The following is a 12,172-nucleotide window of genomic DNA, read 5'->3' as shown; positions in this document are numbered from 1 at the left end:
GAGCTGGCATTGTTGGTGTATTGGGATGATGCTCTAATGAACTGAGATACCCAGCCAGAGCCTATAAACCTTTTTAACATTGTCAATCTTGGGAGGCTTCTCCAGGCTTAAGAGTTTGTATTTCACAAAATAGGCTAACATTTCTGAACTTTAATTTTCCTTCAGTAACTTTGGTATTGGAAATGAATTTAGTGTAATCTCCCAAATAATGTACATTTCTTTTGTCTTTGGCATGTCCCATAAAGCTGTCCCCATCACTTTTTACTCTATATCTTCCTTACCACATATATTTATTTACATGGGACATATATTACTTGTTTCCTATAAAGCACTGTTAGGTATTTTAAGACTACATAAACATATCCTTGCATCAAAATGCTGTTGCTCAGGAGATAAAATGTGTATGTAAAAAATGCATACTGTGTGAAAATTAAGTTAGTGTATATAATGAGTTCTAAATATGCTAAAGGAAGAGAATTAGGTCGGGCCCTTTAGACAAGCTCATTCACACAGATTGCAATACTTGTTGTATTTTAAAGGAAGGATAGGTTTAGCTACACAAATAGCAAGCCAAAATAAGTTTTGTACATTTTATTTAATTTCAAGTGCTTGTCCATAAGCCATATGTTAGTCTTCACATGTTATTTTAGGGTAATAGTATTTTTAATGTAGGCCTCTTGTCTAAAGTACTTTGCCAGGACAATCTCTGACAAAACACATCTAGACTAGGTTAGATGTTTTTGCTCAGTGTTCCCTTAGTATATCCTGTACCAGTAGATCACAAATGAATATAATTTCAGTGAACAAAAGACACACAGGTAATAGCTGAGTAAGGGTATTTTTTAAAACATTAAATGTCATTTAATTAAATGATATTTTAATTTTAAAATGATCAAAGGAGATACAATCTCATAATAAAACATTTTAGTAAACTTAGATTTATGTAATACAAAATTTACTACATTGCTCTGGTTTTTAATCATTTTTGCTTTAGGCCAGAAAAAAATTACCTATTTAGAGTCTCCCCCACCATAACATTTATCACACTTGGCTGACATTGTTTTTTTACTCTTTTATCCCCTAAAATGGTTGGCTTAATGGTATCAGGGATCAAAGAATGTTTTTATTGCATTCTTATCTCTTGGTGTATAGGTGTCAGTATATAATTATTCAGTCAACAAATTGCATATTGAATTAATGTTCTCCAATTTACTTCATTCCTGTACTTCAAGGACCTAATGAAATTTCCCAATATTTTTGCTCTTATAAGTTATGTATGTATTGAGGTTAAGTTTTGAAGTAAATGCTTATATAGATGAGTTACAAATCAACTAAATATTTTTTGGCTTAAAAAGATGAAGTGGAAACTTTATTTTATTTTATTTTTTTAGAGAGGGGAAGGGAGGGAACGAAACCAGTATGAGGGAGATACATCGATGGTTGTCTCTCCTGCGCCGTGAATGGGATTGAAACCTGCAACCTAGGCATGTGGCCTGACCAACTGAGCCACATATGTCAGGGCTGAAGGGGAAATTTTAATATGTGGAGTAGTCTAGTTTCCAGATAGAGAGAGGGAGTGTTTGCTAGCCACTGAAGTAATTAACAGTATACCAGGATTGTCAGTGATGTTGAATGTCTATCTTGAGTGCACCTCAAATTTATTGTTAAGGTAATCCCTGCCTTTTTAAAGAATTTTTGTTCCCTGAATAGTGTAGCTTAGTGGGTTGGACGTCATTCCTCAAACTGAAACGTCACCAGTTCAGTTCTCAGGGCATATATCTGGGTGGCCGACCAGGTTCCCAGTTGGGGGCATGTGAGACCAATTGTAATGTTTCTCTGTTTCTTCCTCCCTTTCCCTCTCCCAGAAAGAACGGGGTGGGGGGATCTTTCTTAAAATACTAATTTTTGTACTTGTTTAGAAAATTCAAACCATAAAGAAGGCATGGGAGACACTGAAAGACTCTTTCATTCCTCCCCAAAATAATAATCTTATTTGCTTAAAGGTATCTCTGTTTAGAGTTTATGCCAAAGGCTGTTTTAATCTCTTAAGATACCATTTTATGAGAGATGAATTGGCTAACATTGAAAAAGAGGAGTGATAAAATCATAATTGGCTATTTTGGAAGTTTGTTTGCTTAAAGGTAGTTGCACAAACTAGGTCTGAGTTGTTCAGTTCTGTGTTACAATTTACAAAATTGACAGACCAAAGCTGGTAAACCCATGAGGTTTTATATAGTACTTTTCTATGGAGTGAGACACATGCTAATGTATTATATGAACTACATAAGTTACTTTACCTCTTTGAATCTTGACTGTTTCACAGAGTTATTGAGATACAAAGGTGTAATGTTTGTAAAGTCCTCTGTGCTTGTACTTACTCGGTATGAATAAACACAGCATGTGTGTTGCAATCTTTTTTTCCACAAAAATATCTCCATTGCTATTCATATCATCAGACAACCATATACTAGTCTCAAGTTATTTTTTTAAAATTTTCTGCAATAGCTTCCTAACTGGGCTCTTTCATAACCACTTTTGTGTGTCATGATATAGTTACCACAAAGGATTTAGCATATTTTAAAAACAACTAATTGGGTCACTTCCATGCATAAGATCTCCCATTGTATTGAAGAACGGGTGTTCAGTATGTTGTTTTTAAGTGTTACTGACTTCTAAAAATTACTTGCATTTGCTCTTTTTTGTTTGAGATATATATAATTTGACATGCATAATAAACTGCATGTGTTAAAAGTATACAATTTGTAGATTTTGACTTGTGAGTGTGCCCATGAAACCAGCAATATAGTCAAGATCTTCATCTTGTGATTACCTTCCACCCAAACCTATCACCCCCTTGATTAGCTGGGAGTAGAATGGCTGGATCATATGGTAGGTATTTGATTAACTGCCCCTCCAACTGCTTTCTAAAATGGTTGTACCATTTTACATTCCCACTGGCAGTATGTGAATATGGTTTACATCGTCACTGAAACTTGATGTGGTGGTTTTGATTCTAGGCATTACAGTGCATATAATATAATGGGTTTTCCTGGTTTTAATTTGCATTTCCCTCATGACTAATAATGTTGCATATTCTTCTGTTTGTATATATATTATCATAAGTTGATACTGTTATTTTCTATTGAACACAGATGGTGATTGTTCACTTTGTTGGTAATTTTTGAAAAGAAAATTTAAGTTTGGGGTTCTTAAGCCCTAGTGGCTAAATCAAATGAGAAATTTCTTAATTTTTTTCCTACAGACTGTAATGTTTGAAGCTTTATCAGTCTAATCTCGGATTCAATAGGCATACCTTATTTGTATCTTTCTGACAGTTTTATGCCATGGTGGGATAATATTAAGTATCTACTTCATATATTAAAGAACAAGGCAATATTTTAAAATATTCTATTACATTTCAGTATCATACATACTTGACATAAAAAAATTTCCTACCACTTCTCATTAAGGTAACAGTTTTGTCCTTCCAAAGTTTTCTGATTATGTGGAACTTCCATAAGAGATGTTTACTTGAAACCTAACAGTCTAGTATTTACTAAGCTTGTATCAACATAGCAATAGGAAACACAGACAGACTTTATATTAAAGCAGAGTGGATTTTAATAAATGTGACTTTTTAATTATTTTTCTAAAGATTTTACTTATTTTTTAGACAGAAGAAAGGAAGGGAGAAGGAGAAACATCAATGTGTGGTTGCTTTTCACATGCCCCTTACTAGGGAAGATGGCTGCAACCCAGTCATGTGTCCTGAGTGGGAATCTGAACCCACAACCTTTTGATTAGCAGGCTCGTCATTCAACCACTGAGCCACACCAGCCAGGGCTTATTTTTTGTTACGGGAAAAATTATTAGATCTTTAAAATAAAATTGTTTTCTTTTGCTAAAATATGCATGACAGTATTTGCCATTGTAAGTGTACAATTCAATGTTGGTAACTACATTCACAGTACTACAAATCACCATCACTGTACATCTCCAGAATTTTTTCACCATCCCCAGTTAAAACTACCATTAATCATTAACACTCCCTCCCCAGTTTCCCAGTACTTATTAACCACTATTATACTTTATCTTAGAAATTTGCCTGTTTTACTCATCACACATGTAGTTGATTGTGCCATATTTGTTTTAGTGTCTTACTTATGTCATTTTGCATGTTTACAAGGTTTGTTCATGTGTTAATATGTATCAGAATTTCATTCCTTTTTAAGGTCAAATATTCTGTGTATGTGTGTACGTGTGCATGTACATACACCTGCCACCTTTTCTTTATTCATAAACATTGGGCTGTTTTCACCTTTTAGCTATTATAAATGATGCTATAAACTTGATTAAATTTTAATTTCTGCCTTATCTTTTAGAGTTCTTATTCAGTGTCTGAGGCCATAACCCTTTTAAGAAAGATGACTTCTTACAGATCTGTTCCTCTTAAAATTATTAAAATTAGTAGGCAATAAGTCTGATTATAACCTATCTGTGGGAGCCCTCAGTTAAGAACCCCTGCTTTTGAATTGTTTTTAGATATTTGCTTCTTATTTTGCTGTTACAACTATTGCATTGAGTGACTAAGAACATCATTCTGTATTCCTTTGGACAGTAAGGGAAAGAGGGCAGCTATTTAAGAGTTCCATACAGAATGGGTCAAAAGTAGATTCAAAGTTTATATGGAAAGTAATGCAATAATTAATAAATACTAAGAGTAAACTTTTGTGTGCTCATAACTATAAACCTACTCTTGCCCTACCCTGTATTTTAGTGTCTGCCACGACACATTAACCACTTTGAGCTAAAGCTGACCTTAACCCTATATTTTAGTGACTGTCTTTCTGATGATAGATGTAGGTGTAGCTTAAATGGACAGATGTTTGTAATCTATGACGCAGGAAAAGAGCCTATAATTTTTATACATCTTTTATGGAGGGATTTACGACTTTACATTTTTATAGCTTGTAAACAAACATTTTGAATGACGTATTGCACAATGGTTGAACCCAGATTGAACTTAGTTTACCTGTGGCACTTTCATAATAGTGTATTAAGGTGTTCCATTTTCAGTGGTATGTGAATATTAGCTACTGTGAACAAGAGTAATCAGAATATGCATCGTTTTTACTTAACATGTTTTATAGTTTATCTATGAATTCAGTTTTCTCTTAATAGGTAGGATCCTGCATTAAGATGAAAACCTCATGGCAGTCTTATCACTTGCCTAGATAAAGATGACAATGTATAATCCTTTCTATTTAAATTTTGAAAGGAGAGCTTTTGCCTCCATGGGAATTTCACCATCAATATGTTGTCAGAGTAAGTTCTCAATTTTAGAGGAGTTTAGTGAATCTTCTTTATGAAAATTAGGTGCATAAATGTATTTTTACCCTATAATTAAGTATATAATATTTAAATTTTTGGTTTAAGATTTTAAAAAATTATTTTTAGAGTCAGGAAGGGAGGGAGAAACATCAGTGTGTGGTTGCCTCTTGTTGTACCTCCTACTGGGGATGAATGGTGTGCAACCCAGGCATGTGCCCTGACTGGGAATCAAACCGGTGACTCTGTGGTTTGCAGGCTGGCACTTAATCCACTGAGCCACACCAGCTAGGGCATAAGTATACAATACTTAAAAGATACTCCTGGAGAATCAGATTACTAATATTGCTGTATAAATTACTTGGAAGATACGTAGCTTTTAGAATCAGGGTGGAATTTATTTAAAACTCTGCTGTTTAGCTAGCTGACATTGATACTGTCCACTTATTATTTTATGTTGACTACTTGACATTGCTCCTTGTATTTGGAATGAGTGTCGATGACATTTTTCTTGATATTGAGAAAATAGTTGGATTACATGAGAGGGGACCCAAAAAGACCCGGAATTACCTCCTGAAGGGTGGGCCCCTCGTAGTACAAGTTTCCCCTACTAAGGTGAGGGGTTTTTGTCTTTCTCAGTGCATTTGCCCATTTCACGATGGGTAACTTCTAAGCACACCTGCCCACACTGTGCTCAGTGTTCAGCAGTTTTTGACCAAAACCAGTATGACCCCCGTGCCCCACCTGAACGACTTTTTTTTTGCTTTCCTGATTAAAAAAAGTCCTTGGGGGGAAACATTTTCCCAATGTGGAAGAGGTGAAACAAAAATGGCAAAGGTGATATAAAAGGCATCAAAATCAATGAGTTCAAAAGTGTTTTGAGCAGTGTGGAGGGAAAGTCTTGATAAATATACTGCATCAAGAGTACATTGAAGGTGACTGAAGTTTTGAACATGTAAGAATAAATACACAATATTTTATAAATAAATTCTGGGTGTTTTGGGGATTCCTCTTGTAAAAAATATATGCATCCACTCTTGGATTTGGAAGAATTTACAAGTTATAGCTGACTTCCAGTGATCTTGTTTTGAAGAAATATACAAAGCTGGTTTTTAAAAAACTAACCCTTTCAATGAATTCAGGGTTAAGTTTGAAAACTTAGGTGAATATTTTTATTCATATTGAGAACAACATCAGGGGGCTTATGGATATAAATGTGCTAAGTAATTGTATGAATTCTTTGAAAAACTTGATAACATAATAACCATGTAAGAACATAATTGTACTTGTCAGACAAATAAAAATTAAAACTGATGAGTGAAATAATCATGATTTTTTTTCCCCCTAACATAACAAACTTTCCTAATTCCTAAGGAAAAGCTTGGAAAGTTGCTAGAATAGAAGGGTTCTTAACATCCATTTTTCACTTTACACTTCACATACACATAATTGGAAACAGATAATTTCTGATTAATAATGTTTCTTACTGTATATGAATTATTTATGGTCCTTATAGGAGGCAAGTGTAACTCTGCCTACACTGCCACTATGTTGAACATGAAGTCTATTTTTTAATATATTGATGAAGTTTTAGAGTTGTCCCATTTTTTTCTCTCCTCTCTCCCCCACCCTGCACCACCCCCCTCACACCAGCATTTCCCCCACCCCTTAGTTAATGTTTATAGGTAGTACATATAAGTTGTTTGGCTTCTCCATTTTCCTATACTATTTTTAACCTCCCCCTATTTAGTAACTACCATTTATGCTTCTTACTCCTTGTGTCTTTTTTCCCATTCTCCCCTCTCCTTCCTGCTGATAACCATCCATGTGATCTCCATTTCTGTGGCTCTGGTTGTTTGCTTAGTTGGTGGAGGGGTGTTTGTTTTGTTTTTGTTTTGTTTTTTAGGTTCAGTTGTTAATTGTGAGTTTGTTATCATTTTACTGTTCATATATTTCATCTTTTCCTTAGATGAGTCCCTTTCACATTTCATATAATAAGGGGTTGGTGATGATGAGCTCCTTTATCTTGACGTTATCTGGAAAGCACTTCGTCTGCCCTTCCATTCTAAATGATAGCTTTGTTGGATAGAGCAATCTTGGATGTAGGGCCTCCCCTTTCTTGACTTTGAATACTTTAATCCAGCCCCTTCTTGCCTGTAAGGTTTCTTTTGAGAAATCATATAGTCTTATGGGAACTCCTTTGTAGGTAACTGTCTCCTTTTCTCTTGATGCTTTTAAGATCCTCTCCTTATCTTTACTCTTGGGTAATGTAATTATGATGTGCCTTGATGTGTTCCTCCTTGGGTCCAACTTGTTTGGGACTCTGTGCTTCCTGGACTTCCTGGAAGTTTATTGCCTTTGCCAGATTAGGGAAGTTCTCCTTCATTATTTTTTCAAATAAGTTTTCGATTTATTCTTTTTGTCACCCCTATGATTCAGGTGTTGGAAGGTTTAAAGTTGTCCAGAGGTTCCTAAGCCTCTCCTCATTTTTATTGAATTTTTGTTTCTTCATTCTGTTCTTGTTAAATGTTTATTTCTTCCTTCTGTTTCAAGTTATTGATTTGAGTCCCTGTTTCCTTCCCTTCACTGTTGGTTCTCTGTACATTTTCCTTTATTTCACTTTTCATAGCCTTCACTTTTTCCTCTATTTTGTGACCATATTCAACCATTTCTTTGAGCATCCTGATTCCCAGTGGTTTGAACTGTGTGTCTCATAGGTTGGCTATCTCTTCATTGCTTTGTTCCATTTTTGGAGCTTTGATTTGTTCTTTCATTTGGGCTATATTTCTTTGTCTTGGCGCAGCTGTTAGGTAGTAAGGAGCAGACCCTTAAGGATTCACCGGGGCAGGGCAACTCACATAGTCGCTGCCTTGTGACGCTATCTGTATGGGAAGGGTCAGAGAGGGAACAAGCCACTTGCTCAGCTCTCTGTCACGTCCCTGGCCATCCACAAGCAAATTGGGCCTTTCTGGTGCTGATTCCCAGGTGGGTGGGTTTGTGTGCATTCTAGGACTCTGTGGGTCTCTCCAGTGAACTCTGCCATGAAGCTGAGAGGTTCCCCCTCTGCATCAACCCCCACAGGATTTTCCAGTCCGATGTTTTGAGGCTTTATTTCCCTTGCTGCAACCCTGGGTTGTGTGGTCTGTCTCGCTCCCCAGTTGTTACTTCTGGTTTATCTGCAGGCAAATGTGCGGAATACCTGGTCTGCCAGCCTGCACCTAGCCCTTGCCCTATCCACCCAGGCTGCCCATCTTTGCCCCCCTACTGTTCTGAATGGATGTTTTTTCTTTAACTCCTTGGTTGTCAGACTTCCATACAGTTCAATTTGCTGGCAGTTAAGGTTAGTTTTTGTTTTTAAGTTTGTTGTTCTTTTGGTAGTGTGAGGAGGCAAAGTGTGTCTATTTACCTTATGCCTCCATCTTAGCCAAAAGTCAAATATGAAGTCTTTAAGGGGAGTACATCTTTTTTAATAACTTGTTTTAGCCCTGGCCAGGTAGTTCATTTGGTTAGAGCATTATTCTGATACCTCAGGATTATGGGTCGAACCCTCATCAGGGCACATGCAAGAAGCACCAGTGAATGCAAAAATAAGCGGAACAACATGGTGATATTTCTCTTTCTGAAATCAATAAATTTAGAAAGTAATGTGTTTAATTGTTTTAAGTGTCATGTATGCAACTGACAGACAATAATTTGGCACAAAGAAAAAAACTTGAAGTATCTTTTTCTGTCAAGTATTAGATGACTTTCTATTATAGCTCAGAAACAGCTTTTTCTGCTGCTTATACACATTTGCCTTTTCTACCTTGGTATGCATGACACACTGCAAAATTTTTTTTAAGGTGCAGTTCACGACCATAAAGCTGTTCTTAATTGAGCTGCCTTTTTTTTTTTTTAATTGGGGTTAATGATAGGAAGGAATTTGGGCAAGGAGTTAATGGTGCTTGATCAAATAAGCTCTGGTACCTAGCAGTAGAAGATTCTGCGCAGATACTAAAAAGGCAGTAGTACTTAATCAAAAAGGTGTTTATAGATAGTTACATACTTTTGAAGGGATAGAAGTACTGATCATGGTAGAGTGACATTAAACTGAGACTTCTTGTCTGCCAGAACCTTCCACTTTTTGAGCTTCACCTTTTTCTTATTTTCATCTTTCACCTTTTGCTCCATTTACGATGAATTTCAGAAGCCTCTGAAAGGAGGGTGGGAATATTTAATACTTTAATTGGTAACAGAAAAGTGGAAGGATCTGTTTGATTGTGTTTTATATTATCTGAGGCAAATAAGCCTTAATATTTTTGAGGCTTTTAAGGAAAGCCTCAAAATCTTACATATTCCAAATAGAAGTAGTAGTTTTGGACATCGTCTTCTTGTGACAGATTTAGAAGAAAACTACTTATTCTTCATTACATGATATTGACAGTCATTTAATCAGAGAAGAGACTGTCTTTTTGTTTCTGTTTTTAAACTTGTGTAACTTGGATTAACAGGGTTCAGAGGAATGCTTACCCTTTTTTTGTTGTTGTTTTTATTTTTTTAAGAATTGCCCTTTTCTTTATTTTGGTGGGGCCTCTAATGATAGTAATTTATGTATAAAGAACAGAAAAGTTAACAGTACCAGAATTAAGTTTTGATTCGGTCTTACAGATATTGAGGACACATAAGATTATTGTGTGGGTTGCCCTAAATGGTATAATTTAGTGCTCATTTAAAAGTGAATTGGATTCCCCTAATTGTTTCATTTTTTAAATCACTTTACTAAAACTAGACCTAATTTTGTATTCACAAAGCATCTTCATATTTTGAAATAATTTTAGACTATAGAAAGAATGCCCAAGAATGGCATTCTTGTACCAGAATGCACTTGTACCTTTTAATTTGTCCTGATCCTAACAACCTACCTAACCATAATAAAATGGTAAAACCAGAAATTAACATAGGTTCAGAAATATATTAACTGTGGACCTTAATTTGAATTTCACCAGTTTCCTCTCTAATGGCCTTTCTCAGTTCTACAATTCATTTAGTTGTGTGTCTAGTCTTAATCTGTAACAGTTATTTCCTGATTGTATGGCTTTGACACTTGAATTCTGGTTAGTTCTTTTGTATAGTGTGTATTTTTAGTTTAGGTTCACATTTTTAAAGCAAAAATGCCACTCATGTGATGTTGTATTTCAGTCCCTGAAAGCAGGGGGTACATGACATCACAATGGGTTTGATTTTGCTTGTTGTTAACCTTTATCATTTGGTTATGGTGGTGCCTCTTGGTTTTCTATTTACAGTGTTACTGTTGTTCACTTTAAAATGATAGGTATATTGAGGAGAAAATTTGAGACTGGGCAGATAATCCCATTTTTCCTGAGAGTATGCCCATTTGTTTTTAGCATTCATTGGTGGGTCTTGTCTGCAACAGTGTGTGTTGCATCTTTGCCTAATATAGAAGAGAGTAAAAAAATGAATAAATTTTCATTACATTGTATGTTGATGTTAATGATCAGGTAAGGTATTTTTTTAAAAAAAGGAAGGCTGTGTTCTTCATAATTTTTTTTGATCCTCATCCAAGGATGGATCGGTTGCTCTCTTGTGCAGGAATCAATCTCACAGGGGTTTTTTTTGTTTGTTTGTTTATGGGATGATGCTCCAACCATCTGAGCCCACCTGGCCAGAGCGGTGGGGAAGCAGTGTTTTTAAATGGTACACCATAATGTTGATACTACTTAACACATTGTTTGCCGGTAGTTTTTATCACGCGCTCTACTACCAGTCAGTGTAAAACGTATAAATACGTTTCCCGCATACAATGTGTTAACATTACATTTTCATTATTATATTCTACTTTGTTGTACTAATACACAATTTTCTCACAGCTTGGAAAATTTTCATGGCTATCTTTGTTTTTTGGTGTGGGGGGGTTGTTTTTTTGTGTTTTTGGGGGGGGTTTATTTATTTTTCTAAAGAGGGAAAGGAGGGAGAAAAACAAAAACATCAATGCGTGAGGATACATTGATCAATGGTCTCGCAAATGCCCCTGACTGTTGACCTTTTGGTTCCCAGGCTGGTGCTCAACTCACTGAGCCATACCAGCAAGGGCTGACTACTGTTTTTTAAAGGTGGTTTTTATATGGGACATTAAAGAAAATGGCCAATTTATATAACATAATTAATAAAAAGTTATTTTCAAGTACCATTAAAAGGGAAGTAAAGGTATAAAACAGTGAATTTAAGACGTAAGCTCGTGAAGATTACTGTGTTGAGATAGTTTTACAATCAAATAAGCATTTTGTTGTCTTCAAGTTGGCTGCATTTCTTACTAATTCTTGCAGGTAAATTTGTCAGCAGACCCCTTCTTAAAGAAAATCTGAGTCTAGTGTTCCAATTTATATACACAATTTCATGGACTTTTATCTGTAGTTCCAAGGTTCAGAAAAGTCTGAAAATTTGAAATCTTCATAAATCATTTGGCAATAAAGTCCACATCAAACAAGTGTGAAAGCAGTCTTTATTTTATGTAGCGGGAAATAAAAATGTGTTGAATTAGGGATCCTGCTTCAGACTCTGGGGATGATAATACAGGTGTACCCCATTATTTTAAAATTTAAGGGGACCTATAGTAGATGGTCTGTAAAATCAAAGGTGTAATGCACAGTCTTAACTGTTTAAATGTTACAAACTTTCTCCTTAACTCTTTTCTACATTGTAGTGGGGAGGGGGGTTAAAATTACATTTCCAGGGTTAGTTTAATGTTATTATTAAATTGGGAAAGGATAAAAATAATCAGGGCTGTGCTTGCAAATATTTTTACATAAACTTTTTCATGATACTTACAGAGTTACATCTTCAGGGT

The 12,172-nt window shown here is 35.4% G+C and overlaps 1 protein-coding gene across 2 annotated transcripts in view; it reads left to right on the top strand.

The window, feature by feature from the left end:
- XPO1 (exportin 1) overlaps nt 1-12,172 on the top strand; it is a 45,150-nt gene that overhangs the window by 15,689 nt on the left and 17,289 nt on the right. The gene's annotated exons all lie outside the window — the stretch shown is intronic.

This window comes from Phyllostomus discolor, chromosome 6 (assembly GCF_004126475.2).
Source record: "Phyllostomus discolor isolate MPI-MPIP mPhyDis1 chromosome 6, mPhyDis1.pri.v3, whole genome shotgun sequence".
NCBI classification, from domain to species: Eukaryota; Metazoa; Chordata; class Mammalia; order Chiroptera; family Phyllostomidae; genus Phyllostomus; species Phyllostomus discolor.
Note: the sequence above shows the minus strand (reverse complement) of the source record. Positions and strands in the feature narration are given on the sequence as shown.